The 22,975-nt window shown below is 31.8% G+C and overlaps 1 protein-coding gene across 1 annotated transcript in view; it reads right to left on the reverse strand.

The window, feature by feature from the left end:
* LOC106107203 (synaptotagmin-7) overlaps positions 1-22,975 on the reverse strand; it is a 163,936-nt gene that overhangs the window by 114,935 nt on the left and 26,026 nt on the right. The window lies entirely within an intron of this gene.

Below are 22,975 nucleotides of genomic sequence, written 5' to 3' on the forward strand. Positions count from 1 at the left end.
CATCAGGACGAAACGCGGAATCGCTTCCACTTCACGCCTGTCTTCGTGTGGTCGTGGTATTACACCGGGCGAGCGGGCCATTCGTGCTCCAACAAATGCTGGATGCGGGCTCTACCACTGTAAATACATAGTATATTGTGTATACACACTGTAAGTACATAGTATATTTGTTCTATTGTTTAAATCTTCTTCCACTGTGTTTCGTTACAAATCTCTTGCTGCACAGCAAGAAATCCTCTTAAACCTAGTTGTAGTTTTAAAACAAGCTTAAAGTTTCAAAAGTCGATGTTACGGTTGTTGTCGGTGCATAGTAGTGTTTTAAGCAGAAGTTTGTAGAATATTTGGGAAGACTAGCTTAATCGGCAAAAGCATAGTAAGTATCAGTCTCGAAAGCCAAACAATATTTTGTTTATTATGTTTTTAATGGTAAATTCGCGTAGAGTATATTTTATACAAGATTTCTTTTTAGTTAAAAAACAGTTAACAGTTATATATTAACAGAAAAAACAACAAAACGCAATATACTTCATTACTTTAACAAAAGAATAAATACATTTTTTAACAATGGAATTAAACAGTTATATTTCTAAGTATTTCTTTCGATAAAATATTTTTATTTTCACTTCAAAGAACTTGGAGTTACAAAATATTTCAGTTTAAATGTTGTTTGAAAACTACAATCGCTGCTCGAGTTCTAAAGTCTGGTTGTTTCGAAACAACTACTAGGAAACAGTAATAAAAGCTGTTTGCACCTGACTCCTCTAGGGTCTTAAATTACTATTTAGTTTGCATCTATGAACGTAGTTTTTGTCATGTCAAAAGGGTGGAATTAAAAGGTCATTTAATTTGCAAATACTTTTACAAAAAGTCCCTGCGTTTTAACAAGAACGAGAATCAAACGCAAACTTCGTTAGCTCAAATTTGGATCACCCGTTACGCCATTTTGGGACGGAATTTTAAAAAATGCTATAGTATGCCGTTTCGAAGATTACCAGGATGAAACGCGGCTTGCGGACAGACAGACTCGATTTTTTCTCTTTCTCTTCCCGAAATCTGAATTTATTATATGTATAGAAGATGACCATGAACCCACGCCACATTATGACGTCACATTTATTATATCGAAAGGATATGTAGTCATCATTTATTGAAGGAAGAATCCTACGAGGCCAGGAAAAATGTAAGAAAACGGTAGTTCATCAATTGCTAATAATCTGCACCTAATTGTAATGTATATTAAACTAGAACTAAATGGTAGAAAATAGTTTTTAAACTAAATAAAAATAAAGTGGTCGTTCTGATGTCGTAAAGTTGGATCATTAACTGGCGTCGCTGGGATTTACTTTATCGTGGTCTGAGTGCAGATCACGTCTGCGCCGACATTATTGCTAATTGAGTTAACTCCACCAGTTCGAGCAAATTAACTTATTCTATCTATATGTACCTATGTCATCAACGTACTTTCAATTTTGATACTACGAATCGATATTCGTAATTACGATTAATTGTTTTGGCCTTGTGGTAGGAGAACGGAGGGACTATCACCAATATTTGCGATAAATTGACGAATTCGTAATGTCATCGACAAAATTTGTGTTACATTTGTTGTTGTACTTTGTGTAAAACAAATTTTGGCGATGATATAACGAAAACATTTCCCCGATTGTTTGTGACAAGCCCTCTAACAATATATCAAATTATGAATAGGTATTTATAAAGCTTATTAGAGTTAAAGTAGTACAAGAACTTTTATCTGGAAGAATCTATCTTTATTTCGTATCTAGAAGAGATATAATTTAAAAGAATATATAATTAAATAGTTTTTACTTTTATTCCTTTCTTGTGTTTTCCAAATCTATGTTTCTTGACTTCTAAAAAGAAAGGGATTATCGCACGAATAGATTTTATGAGATAACTCTAAACACAGACGCTGTGTACGCGTCGTCACGTTTTCTTTCATTGATCGAAGGTACACTCAACGTCACAAATATTAACACCTAAATATAAATGTAACAGCATTTTTTGTAACAAATCTGAAATTAGTGGTTTTAAGTTATGCAACTTAATTTTGTGTTAAACCTTTTTACAACAAACCGAAGATCGTGTAAATAAAAGAAGACCGTCGAAATATATCCCGACATTCACACAATCATAATTGCACATATAAAATTAATTTCACAAGCCGTATTTTAAAACTGAAACTCTTACCTACTGGTTACAAGTGCTATATTACCGTTTAGTCCATGCTAAAGTTATGTACTGTTTACACGTTGAATGTATTTGGTATAACTTGATAAATTTTATCATATTTAAGGGTTTGCATCTATACTTCTGACGTTGAGTGTACCTCAGTAGGCGTATGTTGGCATGTCGCCAAGCTATATCGTCTCCTTGTTTACATTCCCAGCTCTTGTTCGTAACTACATTGTTATTAGTAACATAAAAAAATCCCCAACTATGCCGAACCCAAACGACTTGTGACTTTTTTTAATTAATTACTGATATTTAAGCAATACAATAAAAAAAAACTTAACGTAGAAAATAATTTAAATAGCAAAAGTTGATAAGAATGAGAGATTGAAAGGAAAAAAATCCAATCACATTTTCAAATTACATGAATAAGTCCAAACTAGAAGTTTTATAAAACTTCAACTGCAGCGACTCGGACGTTTCTCACGCAATCTTCCGCTTCAATGGCGCGGGGCGATGCATTTCTTACAATTTTCTGCTTCGGAATTCGTTTCTACTGCAGCTGATATCAACTCAACTGTATAAAACTTGGTTTTTGAAACACACACAGAGATTTCCGGTTTATTGAAGAAACAAAGCAAAATGTACTTTAAGAGTCTTAAACCAACGACAAGTAATTTTTTTTAATAACAAAAAGTTAGACTGTGCGCACATCTTTTTTTTTATAATATAAGGTTGCAAACGAGCAAGCGGCCACCTGTATCCACCGAAGTGGAAAGCGACCGCTGCCCATAAACATCCGCAATTGCAGATGCGATGCCTACCCTTCATTGACGGAGGAGGAGACGCAGATAAGAGAACATTTCCCCTTCATATGCATCTCCTCTACCGTGAAATCCACTTTTCCTTTCCATCCTTTCCTCTTAAGAAAAGAGTGGACAGGAAAAGGGACTAAAATTAGGCCTCCGGCACCACACTCATCAGACGAAACGCGGAATTAACTTCCACTTCACGCCTGTTTTCTGTGTGGTCGTGGTATTACACCGGGCGAGCCGGCCCTGCAGTGCGAAGATGTTAAAGCGGGCTCTACCACTGTTAAACTCTGAAACTATACTATCGCACAACTGTTTAGTCTTGGTTTGTTTCCTATGACCTTATATGATGCGCACATTACTCGATTTTTAGTTGTGCAACTAAACAGTTGAATGAGCTACAAAAGACAATCGCACAACAGTTGTGCAATAGTTTAGGCAAAGCCCGCTCTTATAAAACACTTGCTAAACTGAGTTCAGTGTACCACGAACTTCAATAAATCGAAACCAACTTATCTCTGAAGATCGATTCACCGATCTACAAATCTAATTTTAATTAACAATAATCCTGCAGCTTCATTAATGTCCGGTTTCTCACCTACTTTTAATCATTCGTTTGTGATTTTGTTCCATGACTTCACGAAAAGCGTTTCCGAACTACGTAACTAGAGTTTTACTCATATGGAGTATAGTTCAACATAAAACTAATTAATCAATAGGTGATGATAAAATTAATGGATACTTCAACCTAGCTTTAATAAGACAATTCAAATATTGTAAAGGTGTGACTTGTTCAATTACATTTGAAGTGTTTCATGTATTTGGTTAGGATTTGATTAAAGGTTTTCATTATCCGTACCTACTGCTTTCACCAAATATTAAGATTGCTCTTTACACACACATAAGACATATGAACAAGTCAGTTTTCAGAGATAAGGTAAGATTGGTAACAACCCGTTACCGTTGGTAAGAACCACAATAAATATATATTGTGAACGTTATTGAAGTTTTGCGTTAAATGCTAAAAATTGTTTTAAAAAATAAAACTATTAAGTAGTGTTAGGAATAAAATTAGTACCGTGCTATAGAATTGGCGCAACTCTTGGTTATCGGCATAAACGTCACGTCCCTAGCTGACAGCTGTCAATGTCACTAGAAGTGTGGATAGATTGGCGCGCATCCTAAGTCTTGACGAGAAGTATTGCTCTGAGTTAAAAGCGACAATATCAATTAAATAAGTTGTCTAATAGTAGTGGAATCTAAATTTGACAATAATTTACCGTTTTTGTATCGCAATTAATGATGTGAGATAAAGACTAGAAGTATGAGGTATGTCAGTAAAAATCTCAAATCTTACTGATATTATAAATGCGAAAGTTTAGATGGATGCTTATTAGAGTTTGTAGTCTAAATGGCTAAAGGAATTTCGTTGAAATTTGGCATAGATGTAGAGGATACTCTGGAAGAACATATGGGCTGTAGGAAGATATAGGAGTCGCGGGCAAAAGCTTGTATAAAAGTAGAAAGAAAGAAATCAGTTTATTAAAAAAAAATAAAAAGAATTCATTCGGCAGGCTCGGTGTACATCTAAGCACCGGTTTTCAATGAAACCTAAAAACAGAACACGCAGTTTTACAAAATAGTAGAAGAAAAAAAAAGTAAACCACTAAAAGGTAAATAAAGTTAGTTTTAGTCGATATTTCTAACCGTTGATACAAGAAGAGCAATTACTTTTTAAATTTGTATGGTATGTTAACACACGAAGTTTCCCATATTAATGTTTACAGTGAAGATTTGTTTAAGTTACGAGTAAACAAGGATGATTAATGTTCTACTGATTACACTAACGTTTGGGAAGTTCACAGTAAACAACAACTATAACTGGATTTGCTCATTTCGCATCCTTGAGAATGACGGAATATTCACCTCACGAAGTAACATCTCAATATCATACTATGATGACAATTTAAATGCCATATTTGACAGTAATTGGAAATGAATGATTTTAAAGCCACAAACCTTGTCTTGCATTTATAGAAGGCACGTCCTAAAACTCGTAAGTAAATAACCAACGGTTTACATACACAAAGATACAAATGGATATAAATTTAAATAGATTAAGCTTGTTTGAAAATGAGATTTTGTACTGCATCATTAAATTGGAAAACTAACTCAAATGGTTGAAGTTTAACCATTCCCGTACAAGAGTTTAATCAGAATAGCTTGAGATAAACTCGTAAATTTCCTGTAGCTTGCAAATGCACTATACAAATGTTTATTTGCTTGTTTGCTCGATTACGTTTGAATGAACTTAAAGTACAAATATGTATAAATGTTACTATAAATTACAAATAACGAAAGCAACTTGTATGTACTCGAAATATAATACATTCTGTACGGCATAATAATCTATTATGTAAAGGAATTATGTGAAAATGTTTTTTGTGCTTGCGGCCCTAATGCATAAAGTCATCTGGGTTATTAAGGATTAAGTAAAAGGACATGGTAAGAATGTCATTAACAGGCACTAGGCTCTAGAGCAGCTATGGGCAACCTTTGACATGTTGAAGGGTAAAATTTAGTACAAATACGTTCATGGGCCGCAACATCAAAGAATTCTATGTTTGAGACTGTCACTCCCTGAGTATAAGTCCCTCGTGTATTTGTTTTTTAATTTTACGTGGACCGGATCATATCTTACAGCGAACCGGTTCTTGCCCATATATGCTCTAGACATTGAGTTAAAGATGAGGTTTTACTTTTAGTTAATTTAGGTATCTTCATTTATTTCAAGAAGTTTGGGACAATATCAGTGATATTGCAAAATCTTACAATTTGTATTAAAACAAGACCATTGTATAAGGAAGCGGAATTTCAATCTCATGATAGATTACAATTAACGTAGCGTCATTGTTACATAAGAAAGCTTGCTACTTTGGTAGTATTCTAAACGTAGAAATGACTAATGCTTGATGGATTTTCCATTTATTTTATTATTACCTCATGCTTTATTAATGTTAGCTTGAACTAAGTTTCAACGGAGTTAAATTAAACTGACATAGTTCGAAACATTTCATGAATCAATCAAGCCAATAGCACTAGCGAAAGGTAAAATGTTGCTTGGAAACCGGCCATAAGCTATATCTAGTTCTAATTATCAAATTTCATTGAATGGGAAGTAAGAGTTCCTTAATTGTTATTGTAGTGTATGGCCACACTGTTTACTTGTGTCATGGTGTCATGCCAGCAAGTCAGTCGTGTCCGAGCCACCGACAGGAGCAGACGTCCCAAGCATACAGTACAGTTATCAAAGAATCATACAGAGCAGAAAGACTCTTATAATTTGTCTAATTTAGGATGTGATGACACACATGTAAAGCAGAGTCTCTTTGTTTGAGATATATTTTAAAATAAGATCCGTTAAAATGTCAGATTAAAATGACAAAAATCGTAATATATTTAAAAAAATGACAGCTATGAAATAGGTGAAAATACAGCAAAGTCCATGTGCATATAACAAGTGAGTACTCGAACGGATAACAGGTGATTTATGCAGCTTGGATTTCCATTTCAAAACGAAATCTGTTAGCACAATTCAAAATATTCCGCATTTGGTGGATTTTGCATTTATTTCGTGTTACGAGTGACGAAAACTACATCTTTTTGTTAGAATTTGGACTAACTATTAATTGCATTGAAAGTACATATACATACATACGTTAAACTGTAACAAAAAGGGTAAAAGATGACTTTTAATATTTTTAGTGTACACGTTTCTGTAATCTGAAAATGTAATAAAATAGTTAACAGATGGATATGTCCATAGAAGGAACGTAATTTCCGGACCTCTTCAATAACTAATGTTACTTACTTTTATGATGTCATATTTTTTTATTTTATGTATTCGAGAAGCACTTACCTGTAACAAGAAATACAAAAAATTAACAATTAAAAACATTGAACAATACCATAATAAAAGCTGGTTTCAAATACCTTTTAAGCTAAACAGCGTTAATATTATTGAAGCCTTTTTTTTTTCAAAAGGTCTGTCCCACTAAATTGTAAATTGTCAGATAACAATCCAACTTAAAAAATACGTGATGGAAATATCGGATTTTGTTACCTTACCTGACAGTGACATCATTTTAAAGCTATCTGAGCCTCTATCAGTCAGTGGTCGGACAGACCCTAAATGTATATTAATCAAGGGTTACTGCGTTACTTTAACACGGAGCTGCATATGTGCAATAACAATATGACAAACTTAAATAGCTTTGGTCTCGACTGATAACGGACTAAGAAGGTCTTAAATATTTATGACGTCATTGAACACACTATTAATAATATATTGGGACAGATCATAAAACTTTATGATCATATTGATGGAGATTTGACTTTATGGTGAGATAAACGGAACGTCATCAAATAGACAATATTTAAACAGTTAAAAATAGTTTAACGAAATGATAACTGGAAGGAACAAATATAGTTTTAATGATGTGATTTTTTATATTAAAATATTCCAAACGAGCAAGTCTACCTGAATACACTAAAATAGCGGACATTATATTTTATTTTTTTACATGTATTTCGCATCAACAAATTTTTAAAACAAACTAGATAAATACAAAAACGGATGAAGGGTGATTTATAGCTGAGTTCTGTTAGTCTATGCTAATGTTTTAGAGATAGTAGATTTCAAATTCTTACACCGTTAAAAAGCTACATCATCACAGAGGCTATAACACAATAGGCTATATTTTTATTATTATTTACTTTCATTTAAAATTCACATAAATAAATTAAAATATATAATAGCGTGAATAATCAAAATCTTTTGAGCTCAAAATATTTTGCAACGTAGGAATGCAATATATTCCGGAATATAATATAAAATAATTAAGATGACGAGCGGACCACATTCTGGGTCAAAGACATGGAATGTTAAGCTGCGCAATAATTTATATTGCAAATTAAATAAATATCATTTAAGCATAATATAATCTATATCTATACTAATATTATAAAGAGGAAAGATTTGTATTTTTGTATTTTTGTATGTATTGAAATAACTCAAAAACTCCCGGGGTCGGTTTTAAAAATTCTTTCACCATCAGAAAGGTAATTTATCTGTGAGTCAGATAGGCTATATTTTATTATTACTAATGTTTAGGAACTATTAATAAACAGCGTGTTTCTGGACGCCGGCGTTAAAAATTCACTAAACTTTAACTTTTCTCCGCTTACGCTGCCTAAACCGTTAGAGGTATATAAAAATGATGTATGAAAGAATTGTAGATCTCAAAAGTTTCTACACAGAAGTCCGCAATGGCATTATCTATCTCTAATGGTTTTCTTACGATAACCACTTTTTTGTTTACAAAATGAATTAAAACCGCAGGCTATTTGCGGAGTTCTTTTATTGGTTTCAGTATTAATCCTTATCCAAATAAATACGTTTGTTATCAGGAGAATTTAATGTAGAATAAAATTGTCCTTTACAGTATTTAAATTGGACTTATAGTTTAGAAGATATCGCGAACACAAATAATAAGGGTAACCAAAAAATCACCTTACAAGCTACCGGGCTTAGAAATTTCGAATCTTGCATCGGTAGACTTCTGTTATTACGTAGATTACTACTAAGTTAATACTTTTGGTAATAGGTTGAAAAAAAGGGCTAACGTAATAGGTTATATTTGTAATTTCACGCGGGCGAAGTCGGCAACAGCTAGTAGTAAATAAATACGCACATATTCCAAAGTTATATTAACGAGAAATGTTACCCAAGCGCAGCTTCGTATAAAGAATATAGTAAGGAATTCTATCTGAGGCTGCGTCGCTTCCTGTTTTACTTCGGAATTAAACCTTATATACGGAGAATTCATTATTAGTTTTGTATCTTATTGCGAGATAAGACTTTAAGTTGAGTTATATTTGACTTCAATTATTGCTTGTTTTTCTGTACAACATTAAGATACCGTCACACTCTAATAGGGAATATTAAGGGACTGATTATGTAATCATTAACAATTTTGAGTACGGCATCAATACGTAAACTGAGATCAAAGTTGCTTTAATAAAATTTTGAAACTTGTCTTTTAATGTATATTATGTATTTGGACTTATATTTTGATACTCAGAAATGTTTAATGGAAAATGAAGTATTATTTCTGCTACTATTAAGAAGTTTTTAGTGAGACTTGACCTCGGTACTAGCTTTTTGAGAAAATCCTAGACAAAAGTCACATTTGTACTGAAATGTACTAGTGCAGTAGTATATACAATTTGAGTAGATTAGATCTGGTGAATTTTCATTTAAACCGGATATCCGAGAGGGAATTGAAAGTGTCTTGTACGTCCGAGTATTCCGAGTATTTTTAGTAGCAAAAAATGCTTTTTTTCCTTTTATGTTAATTAGAAATATTTATTGTTTATTCTGGATTGCTAAAGTTTTCATTTATTTTATCATAACCTAGTGATTTATTAGTGTTGTGTTGACCTGAGTTCCAAGGGAGTAATGCTTAAGTTACGTAGTTCGGAAACGCATTTCATAAAGTTATTGAACCTTAAACACTAACGAATCGTTAAATGTAGCTGGGAAACCGACCATTAGTTTGGTACTTTGCAATTCAGTGTATTTTGTTATTAGTTAACCATACATAACATCTAGTGGTAACGTATAATGACTTCACAAGATTGTTTCTTATTTTCTAAAAAGCCAATTTGAGATCCCACTAGTTACACTTAGTGTTTTAAATACTTTGTCGTATTAGTGTCTTGAGTTTATTTGATTAAAGTCTTGGTTCTATAGATTAAAAAAACAACTAACGTAACCCTCAGTAGTAATGTAATTAAACTTTTTACAATACCACCGTACATGATTGTGATTTAGGATTTAGGCTAACTTGCTCTCAGTCAAATGTTTTAAGACAACACAAATGTTGTCTAGGAAATCATATTCAACTAAAAGTAGATGTTAGCTACCCTTCAGTGAAAGTCTGGTCGAAATTGGCCGGGTCGGAGATTACCCGGAACAAACGATTGCGGACGAACAGACAGACAGACAACATTTAAAACGATTTTCTTCCTGAAATCTGGAATTTTTTTTGATGTTACAAACAGAAACACCAATTGTATTATATGTATAGATTATGTGTGTTATACAATATTAATCATTTCTGTGACGAGTTGTATTGTTTGGCGAAAAGCCAAGAAATATCCCGCTTTTGTTACAATTTCTGTCGCCGACTTTCTATTTGACCTTTATTGAAAACGAAACCTATAACTCGTTGATTGAACTTTGACGGTTTTTATTAAATACATGACAGATAAATAATATGGGAATGACGAAGTAGATTTATTTTTTCAATTAGAAATATTTGTAGATTCTTGTTAATATACTAATATTTCCTTTAACCACTCCAACTAAGCTCTAGGCTTGAGCTAAGATACAGTTCACGACGTCAGTCGAATGGCGGGATTCGAACCCTCGACCGCGAGATTGGTAGTCGTACCCGAAACCATTAGACTATTGGCGATTAAGGAATGTATTACCAAAACATTGTTCCATTCTAATTTTAAACATTTAAACTTTGTAAATATAAGCATAAGGTAGTTACAGACCTTTAACTGGCATATGATTCACCAGCTTCACGTGACTTCGTTCACGTGAAATTTAAAATTATAGCCCATGTTAGTCAGCGATAACGTAGCTTTCTAATCGTAAAAAAAAAAAATTTAAATCGGCCCAGTATTTTTTGAGTTATTTCAATACATACAAAAGTACTAATCTTTCCTCTTTATAATATAAATATAGATTAAGGCATATAAAAATCCTTGAAGATATATTCATAACGATAGAAAAATATGTTTATTGTATTCGACGAGTTAGTAATATGCTTTAAAAGTTTCGCGTGAAGCTTTTAAAAAATCTCCACAAATTCTTTAAGCTAAAATTTTAATTATTCCTGTTTTACCACTTCATTTCTCGGAAGCTGAGCGCAGCACAGTTTTTAATTTCCTTCTAAAGAGTCGCCTTTAAGAGTGAACTACAGCAGTGTCAATTAATCAGAAAAGTTTGCCTTCTGAAATAACGTTCCAAGTAATAAAAGTTTAGTGACGTAATTACGGAGAGCTGTTAATACGCGGCGTTGCAATTTTGCAGCAAGAAACATACATCCAGTATAATTATTAATTTATAGCGAAAATGAATCGTATTTCAATAAAGCTAGGACCTTTATTGTTTTAAACATGTTTTAACTAGCTTTCGTCCGCGACTACGTCAACGACAATTCAAAAAAACAAAAATAAGTAGTCTATATTTTCTTCTAGACTATCCTTTACGTCTATGCCATATTTCATCGAGATCCGTTAAGCTGTTCTTGCTACAAACTCTAACAAACATCCATCCATCTAAACTTTCGCATTTCAGATTATATTACTCTAATTCTAAGTTCAAACAATGCTGAAACATTTAGTTACAATATATTTTATATGTAGAGTACTTAGTATTAATAATGTTACATTAGTGGAGTCTTGTATATTAAAAGTAAGCCTCCCTCGCTAGCTTTTATGAGGTATATAAAGCACTTTTCCGCAATATGGATTATGAAAGGTCAGTATGTTCGCAAACTAACACCCATTATCGTGTATCTAGACACTATTTTATTAAGTTAATGTTTTAGTACGCAAAATATTATAATATCTACGCAAATGTTTAAATTATAGTATGTAGATATCGACCAAATTTCATTAAATAAATATAAAATAAATATAAATTTCATTAAATAAATAAATATAAATATAAAATAAAAATATACTCATAATACGGTCTCGTATAATATTTAATTCTTTGAAAATTGCTTGTTATTTTTGTCACGTGTGCGCTATTCAGTTAACTATAAAACATAGAATAAACTAAAATGCAGAAATTCGAATAAATATTAATACTACGAGTACAAAGAAGAAATATTTGTATTTTTGTATGTATTGAAATAACTCAAAAACTACTGGACTGATTTCAATAATTTTTGACCATTAAAAAGCTACGTCATCAGTAAGCAACATAGGCTAGATAATTTTATTTAAATTTCACGGGAACGAAGTCGAGAGCAACAGCTAGCCTACTATAAACAAGTATCCAATTAAAATAATGTTTTACTATACCTAGTTATATAAACGAGGCGTAAAAAACATCGTCAAAGTTGACACAAACATGAACATAGATGTAGGTCTATTCCATTTCCATGTAACACGTTATTACAATACAATATGGTAAAAGGAATGATCATATCGACGTCACCAGTTATGACAGTCGTAACAAGAAAATAAAACTTTCGTACTAAGTTATGTTTACGGCATTCATTTTATTACGTTGTTAACGTCTTACATGTTTTAAGTCGACTTCATTTAACTTTAATGTCACCACGACTGCTTTTACAATAGCATAGAAAAAAATGTAAAACATTCTTTTAAACCTATCAAGATTGTTTAGTTGGGTTATAAATGTAAAGAAGTAAAAAATAATCTAAAATAATGTGTATAAATCCTCCTTAATGCATACTATAAGCGGACGTTTTACCATTACCTAAGCACAATATTTCTCTCAACGATGACACTGAAATACAGATTTACGGTAACGTAGCGGAGATAAATACGTTTATAGCACTTTGTACGATAACACGATGAAAGATGCTCGTAAAATCAAACAAAAGATATAGTGACTTTGATATCATACTAATATTATAAATGCGAAGGTTTAGTTGGATGGATGTTTGATAAAATTTGTAGCCTAAATGGCTTAACGGATTTCGATGAAATTTAGTAAAGATGTAGTGGATAATCTGGAAGAACACATAGGGTACTATTTTGTTTTTTTTTTAAATTCCACGCGGACAAAGTCGCAGGCGAAAACTAGTCACGATATAAAATAGCTGAAATTTTTAAACGCACACTACTATGTAAGAGCACTTATCAGAGCCCTTCAGTCCTTATTAAAAAATTGTTATTTTATGTTACTTCGTAAATGTTTTAGAAAATCTAAAATTATCATCACTACAAATTTTCAAAGCAACTATTACAAATCCAACAGTAACGAACTCAATTGTCATTGTAACAATTTCTATGAAAATTGCAGTAATAAAGTTTTATGGGTTTAATTTTAATTTAGTTTATAGTTAAAGTTTTTAGTACTAAGTTTGAAAATATGTTGATCACCAGACACGAGATATTCAGACGTCAAGGTTTCTGCTACTTTCTGTTGTTAATTAACGTATTTTGCTTAGCTTTGAACGTTCAGTGTCTTTATGAAAATTATAATATAACATCTTTGACTTGTTATTTCTGTAATCAAATTAATATACATAGAATACGTCTCTGTATTACTCGGTTTTTACAAACAATTAACAATGCTTTCGGTATTGACGAATTCAAACCTCAAAACATAATCTTGCTTAATGATGAAAAGTAATATGTAAAAGACAAGCTTTCGCCCGCGACTCTATCCGCGCGGAATTAAAAAAACAAACGCAAGTAGCCTATGTGTTCTTCCAGACTATCCTCTACATCTATGCTAAATTTCATCGATATCCCTTCAGCCATTTAGGCTCCAAAATCTAACAAACACCCATCCATCTAAACTTTCGCATTTATTAGTATGATATAAAATATAATGTTTTAAAATCTAGAACTTCCTAGCGAACCCCAATGGCTTCGCATGGGTCCAACTCTGATACAAATGTGTTTATACTATTGAAAACCTCTAAAATTACAAGTATTTCCTACTAAATTAAACATGTCAACCTTCCTCTGAAATCAATAAATCTATAAAACAAACTGACTATGTACAAACTAAGAATACATAGAGACAGACAGACAGCGAGAAACGACTTTGTTTTATATTATGCAGTGATAGTGATATGCAGTCACAAAAAAGTCATTTTATATTAAAAACAAAAGAACAACGCAAAATATTGTTTCATAATGAATGCCCATAATAATGTAGAAAATACGATGCTGGTTTAAAAAAGGACAAAGAATGGAACGATCGGAATGGACCGAGATATCTTAAAGCAAGTATGCGGATGTTAGGCCGATATTGTTTATTGAATGCCAATCAAGATTGGACGGAATTTGAATTATTATTGTGGTAGTTTGAGATCAAATTACGTATTAATAGATCAAAGAGCTGATGTTTGCGATATGCCAGATTAAAATTAATGAATGTACAAACGCTGCGGGAATCTATCAAATAGCGACTAATTAAATGAAATGGATTTGTATTTTCAGTGTACGATTTCTATTAATTATAATCTTTTTAGACGATGAAAGTATTAGTATGTTATTGATTACAAATAACTTTTAAAATCGAATAGTTTATTTTTCAAAATCTAAAATTGTTCAAGTTGTCAAAAAAAGTAATTAAAAACTTGACCCATTATTAATTATTTAAAATAATAATTTACTACTACTGAAATTCAATGAAAGAGGTAGCTCTATAAGCTAAATTTCTGCCATTTTAGATATCATAAATTTTCCCAACCACTAAAATTTATTGGATTATTCACCATGCTTATCTTTCGCTACGTTCCTCAAAGTAGCTTAAACTGAACGCTTTCAGAATTTCAAACTTTGAAAATTCTCTCAAATTGAATATGAATTTCGTTACTAAAAGCTCCTAAAAAAAACTGTTTACCATTCATGCGATTCGATTCGATCCCCGCCATGTACCAATGTGTTTCGATTTTAAAATTACATATGTTAATACAACGAAGGTAAACACTGTAAATCAACCTGAACAGATCGACGAAGTAATTCGCAGTTAAGTCAATACGCAGTCGGCCTGTTGATGATTGTCCTAGTCACCTCTAACTTAGGGTAGGCATCGAGCCCCTCATTTCGTAAGATAATGATTTATGTTAATACTATAAATATTAAAATTATGGTGATAATTTACTTCAACAGTGTAAAATGAAAGAGAAATATAAAACAGTTTACAATTTTGTAACAGTCGATTCAGGATATGGATTCACTCAATAGAAAATAATACAAATACAAATACAAATATTTTATCGGTAATCGAATTACAAGTCATAATTTAAAAAAAAAAAACTTTACATATATTAAAAATGAATAAATAAAAATTGTGTACATAAAACAATCATGGAAGCAAAAATTCACTTTGACTAAATAATCGAACAACATTTTAGCCGTGTTTTGATTCCTATGATCTTATATGGAGGTGCACAAACAGCGAATGCTTTTTATGCAACTAAACAGTTGAAGGCTGCCAAACAATCGACAATCGCACAACTGTTGTGCGATTGTTTTCAAAAGTTGTGCGTGCTCTAATAATTTGCATTAAGTGAATCCATAAAACATTCATGAATGGTGAAGATTTACTGATTTACGGTTTAAAATAGAAACGTAATGGACGAAGTGCGAAGACATAAATTATACTTGTCACGTTATATGAAACTCTTATATACGCTTTATATTTGTGTTATCCGTAAATTACGTCTGATGAGCGTACTCCGAGCGCTTCTTTCATGTAACCTAATATAATATTCACAAATCAGTATGACTTGTGATTTTATTTAGAAAAATCTTTTACATTTTGAATTAATGACATATTCGCAATCTGCCCTTGGAGATTTCATTTACGCTAATCATATAGTTATACTAGCTGTTGCTTGCGACTTGATCCGCGCGAAATAAAAACAAATATAACCTATGTTACTCACTAATAATGGTGCAAGATTTTTTTAAATCGATCCAGTACTTTTTCAGTACAAAACTTCAAAAATACAAATCTTTCCCCTTATCATACTAATATTATAATTGCAAAAGTTTAGATGTATGCTTGTTATAGTTTGTAGCCTGAACGGCTGGATGGATTTCGATGAAAATTGGTGTGGACGTAGAGGATAGTCTGGAAGAACACATAGGCTACTCATTTCTACGCGGACAGAGTCGCGGGCGAAAGTTAGTAATATTATTTTTGTTTTTAGTTATAAACCTAAATCAATAGATATAAATAACACTTTCAGTTATACTTGATAAAAAAAATATATTTTCTGAGAACAAACATGACTTAAAAAACTCAATATACGATCTACGTGTATTTGATATCGTACTTATTAGTATACAAAACTACATTCAAATCTTAGTTTCAATGTTATTAACCTATACAGTTTGTAAAATTGTTTAAAAGGCCCCGTTTACGTGATATTCTGGACTCCTTAATAACATGTCATTTACAAACGTTCCGATTTTTCGATTTATTCAAGTGGCAACAAGAGTTTGTTCGTGCAGTCAAAGCTCCAATAGTGGCGAGCCTGGACGTTTCAATTGAGAACCCTCTTCCAATGTCACATTACGTAACGTGTTTATAAATTCTCTTACAAACACGATTTTATTCGTGAAGTTAGTTAAAACATGGAATTAAGATCATAGTAATCCTTAATTCATACAAGTGAGTGTAATGTATAAATGTAATATTTATTTACTAATAACTTTGGTAATTAATTTCTTGCAATATTATATTTACTTGTGGCTTATCCATACATCTATGGTAGTAAGTCGTAGTCTGGTCATAGTCACCTAATATATACTAACATAGTAAAGCGTAAACACATGTACTTTGTGACGTAGGATGTTAGTATTCACAGCATATTATTGTATAATTATTTCTTTAATAAAAAGGATATGCTTTAGGCTATATATTTTTACGCTATTAAACTTAGGGGCTGATTAAATTAGAAAAAACCTTCATGTGGGAAAGAGACCATAAAGTACGAGCTGCCAACATCAAGGTTGCCATGTTTTGTCATTGTGTCATGTCATTTTGACATTTGCAATTGATATTTTAACATATTTAAACAATAAAATAAGATTTTCATAATTTCATGCGGATGAAGCCGGATGGGAACAACTAGTCTACACTATTATTATAAAACTCAAAACTACTGGACCGATTTTAAAAATACTATTGGTATTAGAAAGGTACGTTATCACTAAGTAAGATATAGACTGCATTAATTCGCGGTCAAATCATTGCATCAAATTCAAGATTTACACAGAGTAAGATTTTTAAATGCTTTCTTGAGTTCATTAAGTTTGCGTAAAACTTACACAAAGTACAGATAAAATGAGCCCTTGACCTCGTCAGAGTTACCTCAAGGTATCGGAATAAAATATTCATTTTTCACTTGAAACATCTTAAATCCCGATTGAGACAAGGGTTGGGATATCGCTGTTAGCGAATGATATATTTCTACGTAGAAATTTAAAACAATAGATTTACTTTAGATTAGATTTAAGCGTTTAATAATATAATTTAGATTAAATTTAAGCGCCAATAGCCTAATAGTTTGGGGTACGGACTACCGATCTTGCGGTCGAGGCTTCGATACCCGACATTCGACTATTGTCGTGAACCATATCTTAGCACAAGCCTAGAGCTTAGTTGGAATGGTTAAAAGAAATATTATTAAATTAACAAAAACCTACAGATATTATAAAAAAAAAACAACCTTTATTTTAGAAGCAGTACAATTAAGCCGTTATTTATTGTCTATTTGCCATTATTAATCGCTGACTTTGAATGTTTACGATGACAGTTTAATCATTTTTTTCTCTGTGACGAAAAACAAAATCGTAAAAACCCAGTTAAACAAAAATAACCAAAGTTAATTATATCCTTTATTCTAGCTTGGATTTTAGTGTATAACGTTTCATAATTCTAACTCGATTTGTACTGGAATCCTGCCAACCTAACATTTACATCAACAAGTTGTGATTAATTGAAAAACGTAACCGACAATACCACGTTTAATTTATTCAATTTACTCTTGATTGTATAATAAAAACATAATCGATTTATTGAAACCAATATTAAACACAAATACAATCTCAGATATAATAAAAAATATTTTTTTCAAACTCTCTTTACAAAGCACTTAAGAAAAATTACCAACTTTGTGCTAGCATTGAAATGTAAAATAATGTACATACTCGTACTCTGAACCCGTTGTGAACGATCGAAATAAGCAGGTCGTTCGCCTCGATTTGGGTCAGATATCTGGTTGCACAGCTTCCTATCTGTCGGCGATATATCATGCCGGCTGCAAACATTAGCTACTTAGATAATATGCTATAATAAACAAGACTAGACAACACACACCTACGATCAATAACTATACCTAGATTTGCAGTAAACTGGATCGGTTCGTAAGATTAAACTAATCTAGCAACATATTGATAAACTACTACGCTCTCTCTCTCTCTCTGGTTCTCTCAGAACGGTGCTGACACTAAGATTATCTGAAAAATATGCACTAAAAGCATACTTACACTCTTAGTGGCAGTATCTGTGGATGACAGTTGCAGATATTAAACATCAGTTATTACATTAAAAAATTACTTCAATATCTCAGAATATCATTTATATTTAGCAAAATATAGATACAATGGTGAAATCACAATCTCTCACAGTCGGCTAAGGAAATGAGGTTCGCGTGCGATAATTTCGCGGATGCCACTTCCCTTCCTCTGATGATTGTAATTTTAGACTTCAATGTTCAATAATAAACACAATTGATACCGTTATGTAATATTTCATATCTAAATAAAGCAGAAATCGATTTAATAGTCATTTTAGCCAGAAACTACCACGGACCTTAGAGGTTTATAGATTTAAATTTTAATGCAATCCAATAAACATAACTTTTTTATCATAAGATGGCAAAAAAACGGCCATCTAAATCCGCAAAAATGTCAAAGCATCCGTTACCCATAGACATCCGCAATTGCAGATACATTGTCTATCCTTAATCGACGGAGAAAACGCACACAGAGAAGATATTTTCCCTTCCTATACGTATCCTCTGCTATCAAATCCACTTTTCCTTCTCATCCTTTTCTCCTAAGAAAACATACATTGAAGAACACAAAAATTATTTATAAAATAACTATATTTAATATATTAGCTTCTAGAAATCTTATATGTTATCTGTATCTAGATTATATCCAACAGTTAAGCTTTAAATGAATCTGTCGCGTAAATCCATTAAGCTCATGAGACACCGTCAGCTTCTCGAAACTAGACAGCGACGGTTCTCTAATCCTAGACGAATTGCATACCCGACTGCGATGCAATATATTCTTATTTTTATTTGTAACTTTCCCCAGTATCTATAATTAAAACTTAATTAATTTTTTTAATCAATTTCGACTGTTAAGCTTTAGGACTTACTTGGAAATTACTGGTATAAAACATTTTTTTAATGTGATAACTTTAGTATTTGTATAAAAACGTGATAGAAATATTAAATACTGAAACGGGTACAGAAATCCTATAAGTACTTTATCCGTAAGGTTTGGATCGGAAAGGGGTTCTGGATTACGTCACGGTAAAAAGGTACGAATTTCATGATAACCCAATTCACACATAATGCAATAATGTCTTAGCGGATAACATTCTTATGAACTAACCGAATTTGTGAAGAAAATATTTTAAGTAGATTTCGTTTACTTCAAAACTGGGTCACCTTATTAAACTATATAATAACAGTTTAAAATAACCAAATGTACTGATTGTTGACCAGCTAAATATTTTTTCTAATCTTTTTTTAGCACTTCAGTTAACGTTTTCATTATTTTTGTAATTAAAAGTTAATATGCTTAATCTATCTATCTATACATATAATAAAATTGGAATCTCTGTTTGTAACATCAAAAGAAAAATTCCAGATTTCGGGAAGATGTTGTATTTGAGTTGCTGATAACGAAAATCGTATTAAAAAAAATCTGTCTGTCTGTCCGCAAGCCTCGTTTGTCCCGGGTAATCTCCGAAACGGCTGGGCCGATTTAGACAAGACTATCACTGGAGGGTAGCTGACATATATATGCATATTATAGGCTACTTTTTTAATTCCGCTAACAAATTTGCGCTAACGAAGTTTGCATGTGACAGTTCATACTGAATATATGTAGTGGTTAATTAGTAAACTATCATGAATATAGTTGCCAATTTCATTTCCTACGGTAAATTACATGTTACAAATATTTGCAAATCAGCTAAAGCCTTGTAACAGCAAAATAGCATGTGTAATGATTGGTTTACTCTGTTCATATTAACTACGAGGGTTAATCAAAAAATTTTTTCAAACTGAGATATTTTATCACCGCACGTAATTCACTTTTATCCATAATTTTGACTTTTTAGCAACTCGTTGCACAAAAAAATTTATTACATGCGAACGAACTGACAAAAACAAGTGACAGTGTGCATAAATATAGTGTCATAGACACTCTTTAATTTGAATATCGAACTTGATCCAAAAAGGTTTCATATATATGCACTTCTAAGAACTTTTTGATTCACCCTCGTATTACTAAGCATTAATTAGAAAGTGTCAAGTGTCACAAACAACTAATTAAAAATATGTTTCATTTATATCTTCACATTATAATTATTAATATTTTATATACAAAAATATGTTACTAAAAAAACAGTTTTTTGCAACAAAAAACTCCGTCAAATTATGGATTAATACAAGTTGTTACTTTTATTTTATAATCTATATTCAGTAGTAATTTTAAGTAAAATAAAACGTAACTGTTGGCATTATGCATTTTATGTCCTCTGAAAGCCTCTATAAAAGAGTGAAGAATTTAAAAATGGTATTTAAGTAGGTGAAACTAGAATATCTCGAAAGCCCGAAGCTAAAATAAAAAGTCTTTTGTCAGAGCCAAACAAGTACGTGCTTCGAGAAATATGAAGAAAAGGATTTTCTGCTATGGGCGACATATTCCGATTCAGTGTACAAACTATTTCATACTTGCGCACATTGTTAAGGAGGAATCCTAGTTTTGTATGACTTCTTGACTTTACTATTGAACTAGCTGTAGCTCGCGACTTCGCCCGCGGGAAAAGAAAAATTACAGCCTATGTTACTCAATGATAACGTAGCTTTTTAATGGTGAAAGAATGTTTAAATCGGCCTAGTAGTTTTTGAATAAAAAAAATCAAATCTTTCCTCTTTATAATATTATTGTAGATAATACGTCGTTAATCTTACTTCTTATTTATATTGAAAATGCGTAAGTTTCGATGGATAAATGTTTGTTAAAGTTCGCCGCCTAAACGATTGGATGGATATCGATGAAATTATGCATAATTGTAGAGCATACTTTGTAAGAATACATATATCCGTTATTTACTTTTTTATTTCCGCTGACGTAGTCGCGGGTTAAACGCGGGCGGGCTATTAAAATATAGGTTAAAGGCAGAAATTGTTACCTGGTGAAATCTTTCCGTTTTACACTTTTTTTCATGAGTGTTACACTGATTGCGACATTGACTTCACTAGAGAGGTGCTGGACTCTATTCTTTATAAAACCTGTAGCACACTAACACGAAAGAGAATCGGAATTAAAGTGATTGTAATTTTCATATGAACATGGAACAATGATTTAGTATATTCCAGCGAACCAAAGCTACCTTAACATAAATCCATTTGCATTCCATTTTAACATTGTTTTGTTTTTTACGCTTTGCATAGTTACTGATCGCTTTCGGCTGTGTGTTACTGGTCTAAAATCCTGCACAATAACGGCATAATGACGATGTAACTTACATTCCAAGATAAAAGCCAAGTACTAGAAGTATAAAAAAGCGTTTCATATAAAAAAACTTTATGTAGACTTCACTTAGAAAGTCTTCTTTTTACGGTAGTTATTAGAAATCTTAAGTCTTTAAGTGGGTTTATTCATCTTGGTTTTACCAAGTATAATATTTTGTATGATTTAATTCTTTTGCCGTCAATTCAACGTTAAAATATAGCGTTGGAACATAATTTGCTACACTAGTAGTTCGACTAACGAGCTTCTCAGTAATACCGGCAAGTTACGCTCAAAGCCGTTTTACTTCGCTGCTTAATTTGTTCTAATTAAATTATTCGGCATCTCTTTATGCTTATTAAAAACAATATCATACAAAATATAATCATTATATTTTATTACTGTAATGAAAGTGAAAATGCGTTAATTTTCAATAAGCAAAAATAGCTTGGATTATATAAGCAAATATATTATTAAACCAAAATCCTATTTAACGGAAGTAACGGATGTTTTCTTTTAAACTCAAGAAATGAAAATATTTAAAAATCTCATAATCTTATAGATCTCGATTAAATTTGGCATAGATGTAGAGGATAGTCTGGAAGAACACATAGGATACATATTTTTTTTCAATTCCATGCGCACGGAGTCGCGGGCCAAAGCTAGTACGTTATAAAAACGAAAAAGGTCGAACTTTTATAACTCGTAGGTCTTTTAACAAAAGGTACCTTCAAGTATTTGAATGTTCTATCAAAGAAGAAAAAGTGTCTCGATTATTTGACAAACGAACGCCCATACGAAGTAAAATGGGCCGAAAATGACGGCGTCATTTTGTAAGGTTAACGCGTCGCTGACTCTCAAAGAAATTGTATAATGGTTACGTTAAGTTTAATGAACATTATTTACATGATGTAATATTGTGCTTTAATATATATGACATGTTATTAAATTCAATAAGACTTTATATTTTATAGAGTAAACAAGATTTTAAAAGTAATTAAAAACGCAGTAGTCGATGATTTAGATTACAAAAAGAATTCTTGATGATTTTCCTCCATCAGTGTAACTTATTAACTGATAGTTTATTAAGGAATCAAATAATAATGCAAAAAATAATTTAGCAATAGTACAGACAATATCGCATTTTGTCTTAATAACATTTATTTCATCACAAATCTCCGTTTGTTAAGAAATCTTATTGAAACTTACGTTTAAGTTTCGAAAACAGCTTAAAGTCTCGGAACGAGATGTCTTAGGTTCTTAAGTTCTTCAACACCGTACTTTTAGTCAAAGTTTCGGAAAGTTTAGGTGCACAATAATCGACTAGAGCCTTTTGAAGTACACGCTAA

The sequence above is a fragment of the Papilio polytes genome, unplaced genomic scaffold (genome assembly GCF_000836215.1).
Source record: "Papilio polytes unplaced genomic scaffold, Ppol_1.0 DF822067.1, whole genome shotgun sequence".
NCBI classification, from domain to species: domain Eukaryota; kingdom Metazoa; phylum Arthropoda; class Insecta; order Lepidoptera; family Papilionidae; genus Papilio; species Papilio polytes.